This window comes from Carcharhinus amblyrhynchos, chromosome 8, assembly GCF_965287045.1.
Source record: "Carcharhinus amblyrhynchos chromosome 8, sCarAmb.v2.hapA, whole genome shotgun sequence".
NCBI classification, from domain to species: domain Eukaryota; kingdom Metazoa; phylum Chordata; class Chondrichthyes; order Carcharhiniformes; family Carcharhinidae; genus Carcharhinus; species Carcharhinus amblyrhynchos.
In genome coordinates this window covers 12,574,213-12,586,785 of record NC_137331.1, presented here as the reverse complement: position 1 = coordinate 12,586,785, position 12,573 = coordinate 12,574,213, and the positions used below count along the sequence as shown (strand labels likewise).

General features: G+C 42.9%; 1 protein-coding gene across 1 annotated transcript in view; it reads right to left on the bottom strand.

Annotated features, from left to right (window-relative positions):
* The window catches only part of stac (SH3 and cysteine rich domain), a 157,637-nt gene that overhangs the window by 57,463 nt on the left and 87,601 nt on the right, over positions 1-12,573 (bottom strand). The window lies entirely within an intron of this gene.

Here is a 12,573-nt window from a genome sequence, read left to right as displayed (position 1 = left end):
ATCTCCCCTCATGCAGATATGATGTTAACAGTGAGTGAAATATCATCATGTGCAGATTGATAACATTAAACATTCTTAGACAATACTTATCCATATCTCTCACAGGCCTTCTTGTATCCAGCAGAAGCTGATCCAGGTCACCCATGATGACTCCACAGAGCACTGCGAAATTGCGCCATCACAGAACTTGTTTGGTTAATACACCAGCTCAGATGCTCACAATTTGGTAGGACCAGTAAGGGAGATGGATTTTTACACAGTGATTCACACATCACAGTGAGAAGGACAGATAGTGGGGGAGAGGAGAGCAGTGAAGAATCCATATAGGGGGCAGTAAGATTCTCCAGGCTCTGTTCAGCTGGAAGCAGATACTGTCCCGCAGGAATTGTTAATGAAGACAATGCTTGTGGAGCAACAGCAGAATCCGTGAGATGTACAGGTAGACATTCCAGCTGCACTGCGGACGCTTGCCGAGAGATTGCGGGCATCTCATGTACGATGCCACAGGCATTAACAAATACCTTCTTGCAGAGTGCCCAATAGCATGCAGCATCAAACACTCAATCAGACAAGTATATGTACGCCTTCAATTGCTTCCACATTATGGATGCTACTTAAAATAGGATGAATGATAACCTTAGTCTTGGTAATTCATTCGGCCCATTGACCTGCAGCAAAGCACACTGCTAGCAGGGAAGTGTGGATGGGCCACAAAAGAGAAAGATCACAAAAGGCATCATGGAAATGGGGACTTGGTTCAGAGCTTGCATTTTTCACCCTGTCTCTCCACCTTGTTGGTCCACCTTGTTGTCTAACGCGGGGCATGCACACGGTGGGTCGTGCGTGGGCTGCTCGAGAGTGGCCTAGTACTTCGCATCGTGGTGTGTGCTTAAAACGGGACCAGCAGACGGGCACCACAACAGCTCAGTGACTATCACTGCTAGCTGTGCAGATACATGGATTTGGGCCAGTGTCTGCGGGAGTTTGCGCATTCTCCCCGTGGTTGCGTGGGTTTTCTCCGGGTGCTCCGGTTTCCTCCCACATCCCAAAGATGTGCTCTTAGGCTGATTGGTGTAACAAATTGTCCCTGAACTATTCTCCCCTGAATCTGGTTTCCAATGGGGGTACCATACGCATACACACGGGTCTAGGTAGGTGTAGGAAAATGCTTTGTTAAGATGGCGGCGCGGGCTCGTTGGGCCGAAGGGCCTGTTTCCCGTGCTGGGTTGTTCTTTGTTCTCCTCCCCGTTCCAATGGCCAGAACAACCAAAGATTGGAGGGACTCTCACAGGTTTCGCAATCCAGCAGAGGCTGCTCAAAGGTTAGAGCAGAGATCTGAATGGCTTGCCTCTGCTAAAGGCAAATGATGTCCTACGTAGGGGTACGAGGAAAAGGAAGCACAAAGATTTGCACATGGATCTGTTACAAAGTTTAGAAAATTAGTTTGTTTTAAACTAATAGCACCGCTGTACATCACTTTTGTGTCTTGCTGATCCTTGGTTGCTGGCTGGTATTTAGCTTTTTCACTTGTGTAATAAGGAATGGAAAGATCAGAATTGATGCAACGTAATGGGAAGCTGGTTGTCTTGGGGTTTTTTCAGGACTGATTTGTGTTAGTGGCACTGAGGGTGGGAGTGGGACATGTGGTTTTGCCAGTTGGGTGAACTTAAGAACTAGGAGAAAGAGTAGGCCATCTGGCACCTCAAACCTGCTCTGCCATTCAATAAGATCATGCCTGATCTTTTTGTGGACTCAGCTTCCCTTACCTGCCCACTCACCATAACCCTTAATTCTTTCACTGTTCAAAAATGTATCCTAACCTTAAAAACATTCAATGAGGTAGCCTCAACTGCTTCACTGGGCAGGGAATTCCACAGATTCACAACCCTTTGGGTGAAGAAGTTCCTCCTCAACTCAGTCTTAAATCTGCTACCCCTATTTTGAGCTACGCCCTAGTTTCACATGTTAATGGAAACAATCTCCCTACTTCTATCTTATCTGTTCCCGCCATAATTTTTCTGTAAGATACCCCCCTCATATTTCTAAATTCCAATGAATATTGTCCCAGTTTACGCAGTCTCCTCTCATAAGCCAACACTCTCAACTCCGGAATCAACTTAGTGAATCTCCTTTGCACTCCCTCCAGTGCCAGTACATCCCTTCTCGAGTAAGGAGACCAAAACTTACACAATCCTCCAGGTATGGCCTCATCAGCATCTTACACAGCTGCAACATAACCTCCCTGTTTTTTAAACTCCATCTCTCTAGCACTGAAGGACAAAATTCTATTTGCCTTCTTGATTACCTGTTGCATCTGCAAACCAACCTTTTGTGATTCGTGCACAAGGACACCCGGGTCCCTTTGCACAGCAGCATGCTGAAATTTCTTACTATTTAAATAGAAGTCCATCTTGTTGTTATTCCTGCCAAAATGGATGACCTCACATTTATCAACACTGTACTCCACCTGCCATACCCTTGCCCACTCACTTAAACTATCTATTTCCCTCTGCAGATTTTCAGTGCCTTCTGCAAACTCATTTTAATGTCATCTGCAAGCTTTGACACACAATAGTTGGTCTCCAACTCCAAATTATCTGGGTAAATTGTAAACAATTGTGGTCACAACACTGCTTCCTGAGGCACACCATTAGTCACTGATTGCCAATCAGGAAAACACTCATTTATCTCCACTCTTTGCTTTCTGTTAGTTAACAAATCCTCTATCCATGTTAATACATTACTGGTAACACCGTGCATCTTTATTTTATGTAGCAACCATTTGTGTGGCACCCTGTCGAATGCCTTCTGGAAATCCAGATACACCACACCCACCAATTCCCCATTGTCCACTGCGCTCGTAATATCCTCAAACAATTCCAGTAAATTTGTTGAACATGATCTGCCTTTCACGAACCCATGCCACATCTTCCCAATGGACAATTTCTATCCAGGTATCTCGCTATTTCTTCCTTGATGATGGATTTTTCCACTACATTAGTTAAGCTAATTGTCCTATACTTACCAGCCTCTTGCTTACCTCCTTTTTTAAACAGTGGCATCACTTTTGCTGTTTTCTGATCTGCCAGAACCACCCCAAATTATCAATGTATTTTGATAAATTACCATGAGCGCACTTGTTATTTCTCCCACCATTCCTTTTAGTACTCTGGGATGCATTCCATCAGGGCTAGGAGACTTATCTAACTTTAGCTCCATTAGCTTGCTCAATACTATCTCTTTTGTGATAATGACCTGCCATTAATTTTTCGCATGTTATTTGCGTTTTCCACTGTGAAGCCCAACACAATATGTTCAATACCTTGACCATCTCTTCATTTCCCATTATTAAATCCTCCTTCTCATCCTCCAAAGGACCAATGTTTAGTCTTTGTCATTTTCTATATTTATTGAAACTTTTGCTATGTTTTTATATTCTGAGCTAGTTTACTCTCATAATCTATCTTAATTTTCTTTATAGCTTTTTTTGTGGCTTTCTGTTGACCTTTAAAGATTTCCCAATCCTCCAGCTTCCCACTAAGTTAATCTTTGCCACTTTGTATGCATTTTCTTTCAATTTGAAACCCTTCTTTATTTCCTTAGACATCCATGGCTGATTAACCCTATTCCTTTTCACTGTCATATACTTCTGCCGAGCACTATGAAAAATCACTTTGTAAGTCCTCTACTGTTCCTCAATTGTCTCATCATAAAGTCTTTGCTCCCAATTTACTTTAGCCAACTCCTCCCTCATCCCATTATAGTCTCCTTTGTTTAAGCCTAAGACACAGGTATTGGGTTTTACCTTCTCACCCTTCATCTGTATTTTAAATTCAACCTTACTATGATCGCTCCTCTGATTACACAGGACCAGATCTAGGTTAACTTGCTCCCTCATAGGTTCCATTACATACTGTTTGAGGAAACGTTTGCTGGTACATTCTATAAGCTCCTCCTCAAGGTTGTCTTGACCAACCTGGTTTGACTAATCAACATGCAGATTAAAATCTCCCACGGCAATTGCCGTATCAGTTTTACGTGCATCAGTTTTTTTTTGTTTATTATTTGCTCCACCATGATATTATTTGGTGGCCTATATACTATGCCCATCAGTGATTTCTTCTCCTTATATTTCTGATTTCCAACCAAATGGATTCAACCTATTTCTCCGTAGAACCTACACCATCTCTCAATGCCACCATGATATCATCCTTAAAAATCAGAGCTACACCACCTCCCTTACCTTCCTGTCTGTCCTTTCGAATAGTGAGATAGCCCGGGATATTTAACTCCCATTAACACACAAGTGAACCTCAATGGGAATGTCGGAATTTCCATGAAGAGGGGGAAGGGTGCACCTGCAAGTGAAGTTGCCCTGAAGTGTGTTTTGCTGTGTAGGTTTAGGATGGCAAAGTAAGGTGGGGGCTAAGATGATACACAAAGAAGGGTGACTTAATTGTCATGTGTGAGCCTAATGCACTGGAGTGAAATATGGAAATCAGCGGGTTGCAGCAGGATTTGCGACACAATGGCCATTTTCTAGATATCGTTCCTCCATCTATACTTAAAAACGTGGTCACTGATATTAGGGGACTGATATGAGGGGATATTAGGGGACTGATATGAGGGGATATTAGGGGACTGATATGAGGGGATATTAGGGGACTGATATGAGGGGATATTAGGGGACTGATATGAGGGGATATTAGGGGACTGATATGAGGGGATATTAGGGGACTGATATGAGGGGATATTAGGGGACTGATATGAGGGGATATTAGGGGACTGATATGAGGGGATATTAGGGGACTGATATGAGGGGATATTAGGGGACTGATATGAGGGGACATAGCTTTAAATTAAGGGGTGGTAATCATAGGACGGATGTCAGAGGTAGTAAGAGGGTACTCAGAGGGTAGTAAGGGCGTGGAATGCCCTGCCTGCAACATTGTGGACTCGCCAACTTTAAGGGCATTCAAATGGTCAGTGGATAGGCACATGGATAACATTGGAATAGTTTAGGTTAGAGGGTCATTAGATTGGTTCCACTGGTTGGCGCAACATCGAGGGCCGAAGGGCCTGTACTGCGCTGTAATGTTCTATTAATACCATTTTATGTTTTTTGTTGAAAACAAGAAGTGGAAGAAAGAAACACCATAGAACATAGAACACTACAGCGCAGAACAGGCCCTTCGGCCCTCGATGTTGCGCCGACCAGTTAAAAAACAATGACCCACTAACCTAAACCAATCCCTTTTTGTCCATAAACCTATCCACGGATCTCTTAAACGCCCCCAAAAAAGGCGCATTTACAACTGCAGCAGGCGGGGCATTCCAATCCCTCACCACCCTCTGGGTAAAGAACCTACCCCTGACATCCGTCCTATAACTACCCCCCCTTAATTTAAAGCCATGCCCCCTCATGCTAGCTTTCTCCATCCGAGGAAAAAGGCTATCACTATCCACCCTATCTAAACCTCTAATCATCTTATATGTTTCAATAAGATCCCCTCTTAGCCGCCTTCTTTCTAGCGAAAACAACCCCAAATCCCTCAGTCTCTCCTCATAGGACCTCCCCTCCATACCAGGCAACATCCTGGTAAACCTCCTCTGCACCCTCTCCAAAGCCTCCACATCCTTCCTGTAACGTGGGGACCAGAACTGCACACAGTACTCCAAGTGCGGCCTACCAATAAACGCCAAGACACCGTATGCCTTCTTAACAACCTTATCTACTTGATTCCCAAATTTCAGGGATCTATGTACACATACACCTAGATCCCTCTGTTCATCCACACTATTCAAAGTCCTCCCGTTAGCCCTATACTCGACACATCTGTTATTCCTACCAAAGTGAATTACCTCACACTTCTCCGCATTAAACTCCATCCGCCACCTCTCGGCCCAGCTCTGCAACCTGTCTGTCTCCCTGCAAACTATGACACCCTTCCTCACAATCTACCACACCTCCGACTTCGGTGTCATCAGCAAATTTACTAATCCACCCAACTATACCCTCATCCAGATCATTAATAAAAATTACAAACAGCAGTGGCCCCAAAACAGATCCCTGAGGCACACCACTCGTAACCGAACTCCATGACGAATATTTGCCATCAACCACCACCCTCTGCTTGGATTACAACTTGGTAACTTGAGACAATCTCGACACTAAAACTTCTCAATGAGCTTGAAGGAGTACACCTGGATTGTTAGCAGGCCTGTCAGTGAATAAACAAGTTGAGTGTTTCTTAGATTTCCTGATTTCTTTCAGATTACCAGCACTTTCATCATTTAGTTCTTCACTCAAGTTGAAGAGCAGATGATCCATCTGCCTAGGCTGATATCATATAATCACCTATGTTTTTATTCTTATAAACTTCAGAGAGCTGATCTAATTGAAGTGTGTAGCATTTTTACAAGAGTTTGATAGGGAAAATGCTGAGAGGCTGTATCCCCTGGCTGGAGAGTCTAGAACTAGTGAATATAGTCTCAGGATATACGGTCAGCCATTTAGAACTGAGCTGAAGAGAGATTTCTACATTCAGACGGCTGTGACTCTCTGGCATTGACTGAGCAGTGGATGCTCAGTCACTGAATATACCTAAGACTGAGATGAATAGTTTTGTGCACTAAAGGTATGGTGAATGAGTTGAAAAGTGGAGCTACTGTACTTCAGCCATGATCTTATTAATCTTTTACTTCTGCTTCTCTTCCTTAACATCTTTCTGATCATATATTGTTATTGCTTGCATAAACAGGAGACATTGAAATCCCAGACCTCTGATCTCCTGCCATTTAATCCTGCTTGAAATAGCAGAATCGCTTCATTTCCACTAGCAGTTCAGTGAAAGAACAAAGAAAATTACAGCATAGGAACAGGCTCTTTGGTCCTCCAAGCCTGCACTGACTATGCTGCCCAACTTAACTAAAATCCCCTACTTTTCGGGGACCATATCCCTCCATTCCCATCCTATTCATGTATTTGTCAAGATGCCCCTTAAAAGTCACTACGTATCTGCTTCCACTACCTCACCCAGCAACGAGTTCCAGGCACCCACCACTCTCTGGATAAAAGATCTGCCTTGTATATCTCCTTTAAACTTTGCCCCTTAGTAATTGACTCTTCCACCCTGGGAAAAAGCTTCTGACTATCCACTCTGTCCATGCCTCTCTTAATCTTGTAGACTTCTATCAGGTCACCCCTCAACCTCTGTTGTTCCAGTGAGAACAAACCAAGTTTCTCCAACTCCTCCTCATAGCTAATGCCCTCCATACCAGACAACATCCTGGTAAATCTTTTCTGTACCCTCTCCAAAGCCTCCACATCCTTCCGGTAGTGTGGTGACCAGAATTGAACATTATATTCCAAGTGAGGGCTAACTAAGGTTCTATAAAGCTGCAACATGACTTGGCAATTTTTAAACTCAATGCCCTGGCCAATGAAGGCGAGCATGCCGTATGCCTTCTTGACTACCTTCTCCACCTGCATTGCCACTTTCATTTTTGACTATATTGAGGTTGGGATTCTTGACGATTAGGGATTGCTGCGTTGCAAGATCATTTCTGAAGCAAGTATTCAAGTGAAGGAAGTGGCAGAAGCCCTTGAGAAGGGAGTAAGTTCATTGCAAGCAGGTAGAAAAGAGCAAACCTAACGGCACAGGACTTCTCAGTGAACTCTTCACAACATCTCTGCGGCTTATAAGCCCACTGAGAACCAACATTTCACATGGTGTTATCACCTCAAATGTCTTCTCCATCCTGCATTGTTCTTGTATTAAAATAGCAAACAAGGGAACCCCATTGCTGGTTTTCAAAACATCTTACAATGGAGGGTGGCAAAAGTATCCAGTAATCTTCAAGATACTTGTGCCATCAGACTTCTTCCATTTGCAAGGCAAAATCAATTCCAAAACGATCTCAAAAAAAGATTGCAAAAAGGCACAGTGGTTAGCACTGCTGCCTCACAGTGCCAAGACCGGTTTGCTGTCTGTGTGGAGTTTGCACATTCTCTCCGTGTCTGCGTGCGTTTCCTCCGGGTGCTCCAGTTTCCTCCCACAATCCAAAGATGTGAGGATTAGATTGATTGGCCATGCTAAATTAACCCTAATGTCAGGGAGAGTAGCAGGGTAAATATAAAGGGTTACAAGAACAGGGTCTGGATGGGATGTGGTTGGTGCAGACTTGATGGGCTGAATGGCCTCCTTCTACACTGTAGGGATTCTATGATTCTGTTACACCAGAAACCCTGACTGAAAGCTTTTTCAGCCTGCGGAATCCCATGTAAAGCACCATTCTCAGCTGATACGAGCAACATTTATCTCTCATTTTTCTTCTTATTGCCTTTGCAAACATTAGACATCGGATTCAAGCTCAGCATGGTAGTTGTCCCTCTATATAACTGCTGGTAATGAGGTACCAGAATTGAGCACAGCCATAATGTAAGGCTTGAATCTCAAATCAGAACACAGCCACTATGGGACAGTCATCCAGTATAAATGAATTCTTCTCAAAATGCCATTCGAGAGACAGAAATGTATCCCGTTGATGAGTATGATACATTCAAGGCCCTTGCCTACAGAAGTCAGGATATCTACTGCACTTGTATGGCCATCCTCCAATGGTCAACTGTTAATGAATCAGAAACAAAATGAATGAAAAACAGTTCCAAAATGGAATGTGAATGAAAGAATCCCACAGGAATGTGAATATTGACACTCTGATTATCACATCATCTTTCTTCTAAATTTCACCAAAATTATCTGGGGCACAAAGTCACATCAAACTTAGTAATCAGGGCAGAGTGATATTAATCTGCAAAATACATTTTGAAAGGAACAAAATACATAAACACCTACAAATATGTACGCAAAGTATTATGTCATGATACTGTGTCTTTAACAAACTCGTTTATATCATGTTTCTTGTAAGGGGTTATGTTCAAAATTCAGATCTGTTTTGCGAGATGATGGTTTGTCGAGGAAAACCTTGAAATTAATAGCTGAGAGAACAAGTATTCATTTTAGACATGGAATGTTTGCTTAAGCAGAACTAATGCATTTGTGTTTATTTAGAGTTTTGGTAACCTAAGTCACAAGCAAGTACATTTGTGTTTTACTATCTAATTATAAAGACCGGGGTTGGGGGGGGAAGGTGTGAAGCTCCCCAGTGTGTCAGTAGAATCGTGCCTGGAGTGAAACATCTTATCCTCACACTAATGCCAAAATGGAAAATTTTTGGGCTCTTGTCTGGCTTCATAACATATCCTGGAGTTACTGATCTGGTACCCCTAACAGATGCTAAGAGGATTTTCCCTCATTTGCAATTAAACTTAAATATTCCCTTTAGCCTTCCCTATGTGATGGAGGGGCTGAGCGTACCCTTCTTGGTGTTTGTCTCTCATTGATATGGACAGTTGTACTCTCCGTGTCAAACCGAAACAGCACCAAGATAGCAGCGTGTTAACACTGGCTATTACGGGTTTTATTCAGTTTAAACACTAACTTTGCAATCCATCTTTAAGGATATGGTTAGGTTGTGAACTTAAACCAGAAGGCTTCTCTGTAATAAGTCTGTCTTGCTTTCAAGTCTGAATTCTAAAATGGCAAACTGCCAAAATTTTAATGTGTCCTTTCTTTCCCGATGTCATTGGACCAAATTTGGCCATTTAGTATCTTCTGTTGGTATTTGGTTTCTTGATAAATATAGATGGTTTGTGTTAGACCTTTTCTCGTGCACAACTGTCAAAGTATATTTTATTCATAAACACATTTCCAAACCAAGTCAATCACTTTTGCTTGAACCCTACAAACAACAGGTAAAATTAATCTCACCGCAGCAGCAGAGTGCATCACTGAGCAGACTTTAATTTCATACAAAATCACTTTTACTGTTGTGTAACACGGCCCTCCCCGAGATAGTCTGTGGTGATTCCTCCGGGCGCTCTGGTTTCCTCCCACAGTGTGAAAGACATGCTGGTTAGGTGCACTGGTTATGTTACATTCTCCCTCAGTGTACCCGAACAGGTGCCGGAGTGTGACGACTAGGGTATTTCACAGGATGTTGTGGGAGGCTAGGGAGAAAATTGCGGGTCCCCCTAGTCGAGATATTTGACTCATCGATAGTCATGGGTGAAGTGCCTGAAGATTGGAGAGTGGCAAATGTTGTGCCTTTGTTTAAAAAGGTCTGCAGGGAAAAGCCAGGGAGCTACAGGCCAGTGAGCCTCACATCTACGGTGGGTAAATTGTTGGAAGGTATTTTGAGAGACAGGATCTACAGGCATTTAGAGATACAAGTTCTGATTAGGGACAGCCAGCATGGCTTTGTGAGTGGAAAATCATGTCTCGCAAATTTAATTGAGTTTTTTGAAGGAGTAACCAAGAAGGTAAATGAGGGCAGTGCAGTTGATGTTGTTTACATGGACTTTAGCAAGGCCTTTGACAAGGCATCGCATGGTAGGTTGTCACATAAAGTTAAATCTCACGGGATCCAGGGTGAGCTAACTAAATGGATACAAAATTGACTTGATGACAGAAGCCAGAGGGTGGTTGTAGAGAGTTGTTTTTCAAACTGGAGGCCTGTGACCAGCAGTGTGCCTCAGGGATCAGTGCTGGGCCCACTGTTATTTGTCATTTATATTAAGGATTTGGATGAGAATATAGGAGGCATAGTTACTCTGTTTGCAGATGGCATCAAAATTGGTGGCATAGTGGACAGTGAAGAAAGTTATCTCCAACTGCAACGGGATCTTCATCAATTAGGCCAGTGGGCTGACAAATGGCAGATGGAGTTTAATTTAGGCAAAGACGAGATGATGCATTTTGGTAGACTGAACCAGGGCAGGACTTACTCAGTTAATGGTAGGGCATTGGGGAGAGTTACAGAACAGAGATCTCGGGGTACATGTTCATAACTCCTTGAAAGTGGAGTCATAGGTGGACAGAGTGGTAAAGAAGGCATTCGGCATGCTTGGTTTCATCGGTCAGAACATTGAATACAGGAGTTGGGACGTCTTCTTGAAGTAGTACAAGGCTTGGTAAGGCCACACTTGGAATATTGTGTGCAATTCTGGTCACCCTGTTATAGAAAGGGTATTATTAAACTAGAAATAGTGCAGAAAAGAACTACTAAGATGCTACCAGGACTTGATGGATTGAGTTATAAGGAAAGGCTGAATAGATTGGGACTTTTCTCTCAGGAGCATACGAGGCTGAGCGGTGACCTTATAGAGGTCTATAAAATAATGAGGGGCATAGGCAAGGTAGATAGTCAATATCTTTTCCCAAAGGTAGGGGAGTCTAAAACTAGAGGGCATAGGTTTAAGGTAAGAGGGGAGAGATACAAAAGTAACCAGGGGGGCAATTTTTTTCACACAGAGGGAGAGTATCTGGAACAAGCTGCCAGAGGTAGTCGTAGAGGCAGGTACAATTTTATCTTTTAAAAAGCATTTAGACAGTTACTTAGGTACAATGGGTATATGAGCCAAATGCGAGCAATTGGGATTAGCTTGGGGGTTTTTAAAAAAAGGCGGCATGGACAAGTTGGGCTGAAGGGCCTGTTTCCATGCTGTAAACGTCTATGACTCTAACTTCATTGCCGTGTTAATATAAGTCTACCTGTGATTAATAAATGAAGCTAATTCCTAATATATTCTCTCAATGATTAAGTTCCACCCTAGAAATGGCAATTCATGAATTACAAACACAAAAAAAAGACTGAAAACGTTGGGGCTGTTTTTTTTCAGGGTAGAGGAGAATTCCCAAGGGATGTGACTGTGTAAACAGAGCGTCTGCGAGACCCAGAAAATAGGCATGAAGGCAAACACAAGCGATTCACTGCAAGAACAGGAGGACTTTATTTTCCCGTCCTTATAAAGTATGACTTGTTGTAACACCAAAGGATCATCATAAGTTTAACAATTCACAACTCTTTGGAAAATACTAAAAAGCTGCAGGAGCCACACATAATTCTCACAAAATTATTTTAATTGCTTTTAAATACTGAAATTTGGAAAGTTGGCTAATTATAGATGCAATTATTTCACAGTTCGGTTCAAAACATCCGATATAATAAAAATTGTGACCTTAAATTTACTGAGGCATTCCTGCCTTAACTCCACCAGAAGTCTGAAGGAACCCACTAGAGAAATGAGATACCTGGGATGCCAGGACTCCACAGACTTCAGAATCTTCAGGATAGCCTTTATACATGGACAGAGGCTCCATTTCTCCATTACCAGAACAGTGGTTCGGTAGAGACACAGATATCCTACACCGTACGTCTCTGCTTCTTGGGTTTGGAAGAAACATGCCATGATACCGGAGCCCAGTCGACACACCTGCCTTCAAATGAGTGCCAGGGAATCCAGTTGGGGTTAGGGGACTTGTGCTCAAAGGAATGATCGGAGATGAATAAATACATTTTTAAAAATTGGATTGGCACACTTGGGGTGGTTAGGGAGCTGAATGGTGTTTCACGGTGAAAGGAAGGCATGGTTTGTGGACTTTTGGGCCATATGGGTCACCGGAGATCTGCCTCAAATGGCATGGCTTCCTGTGAACCTAATGCATTTTC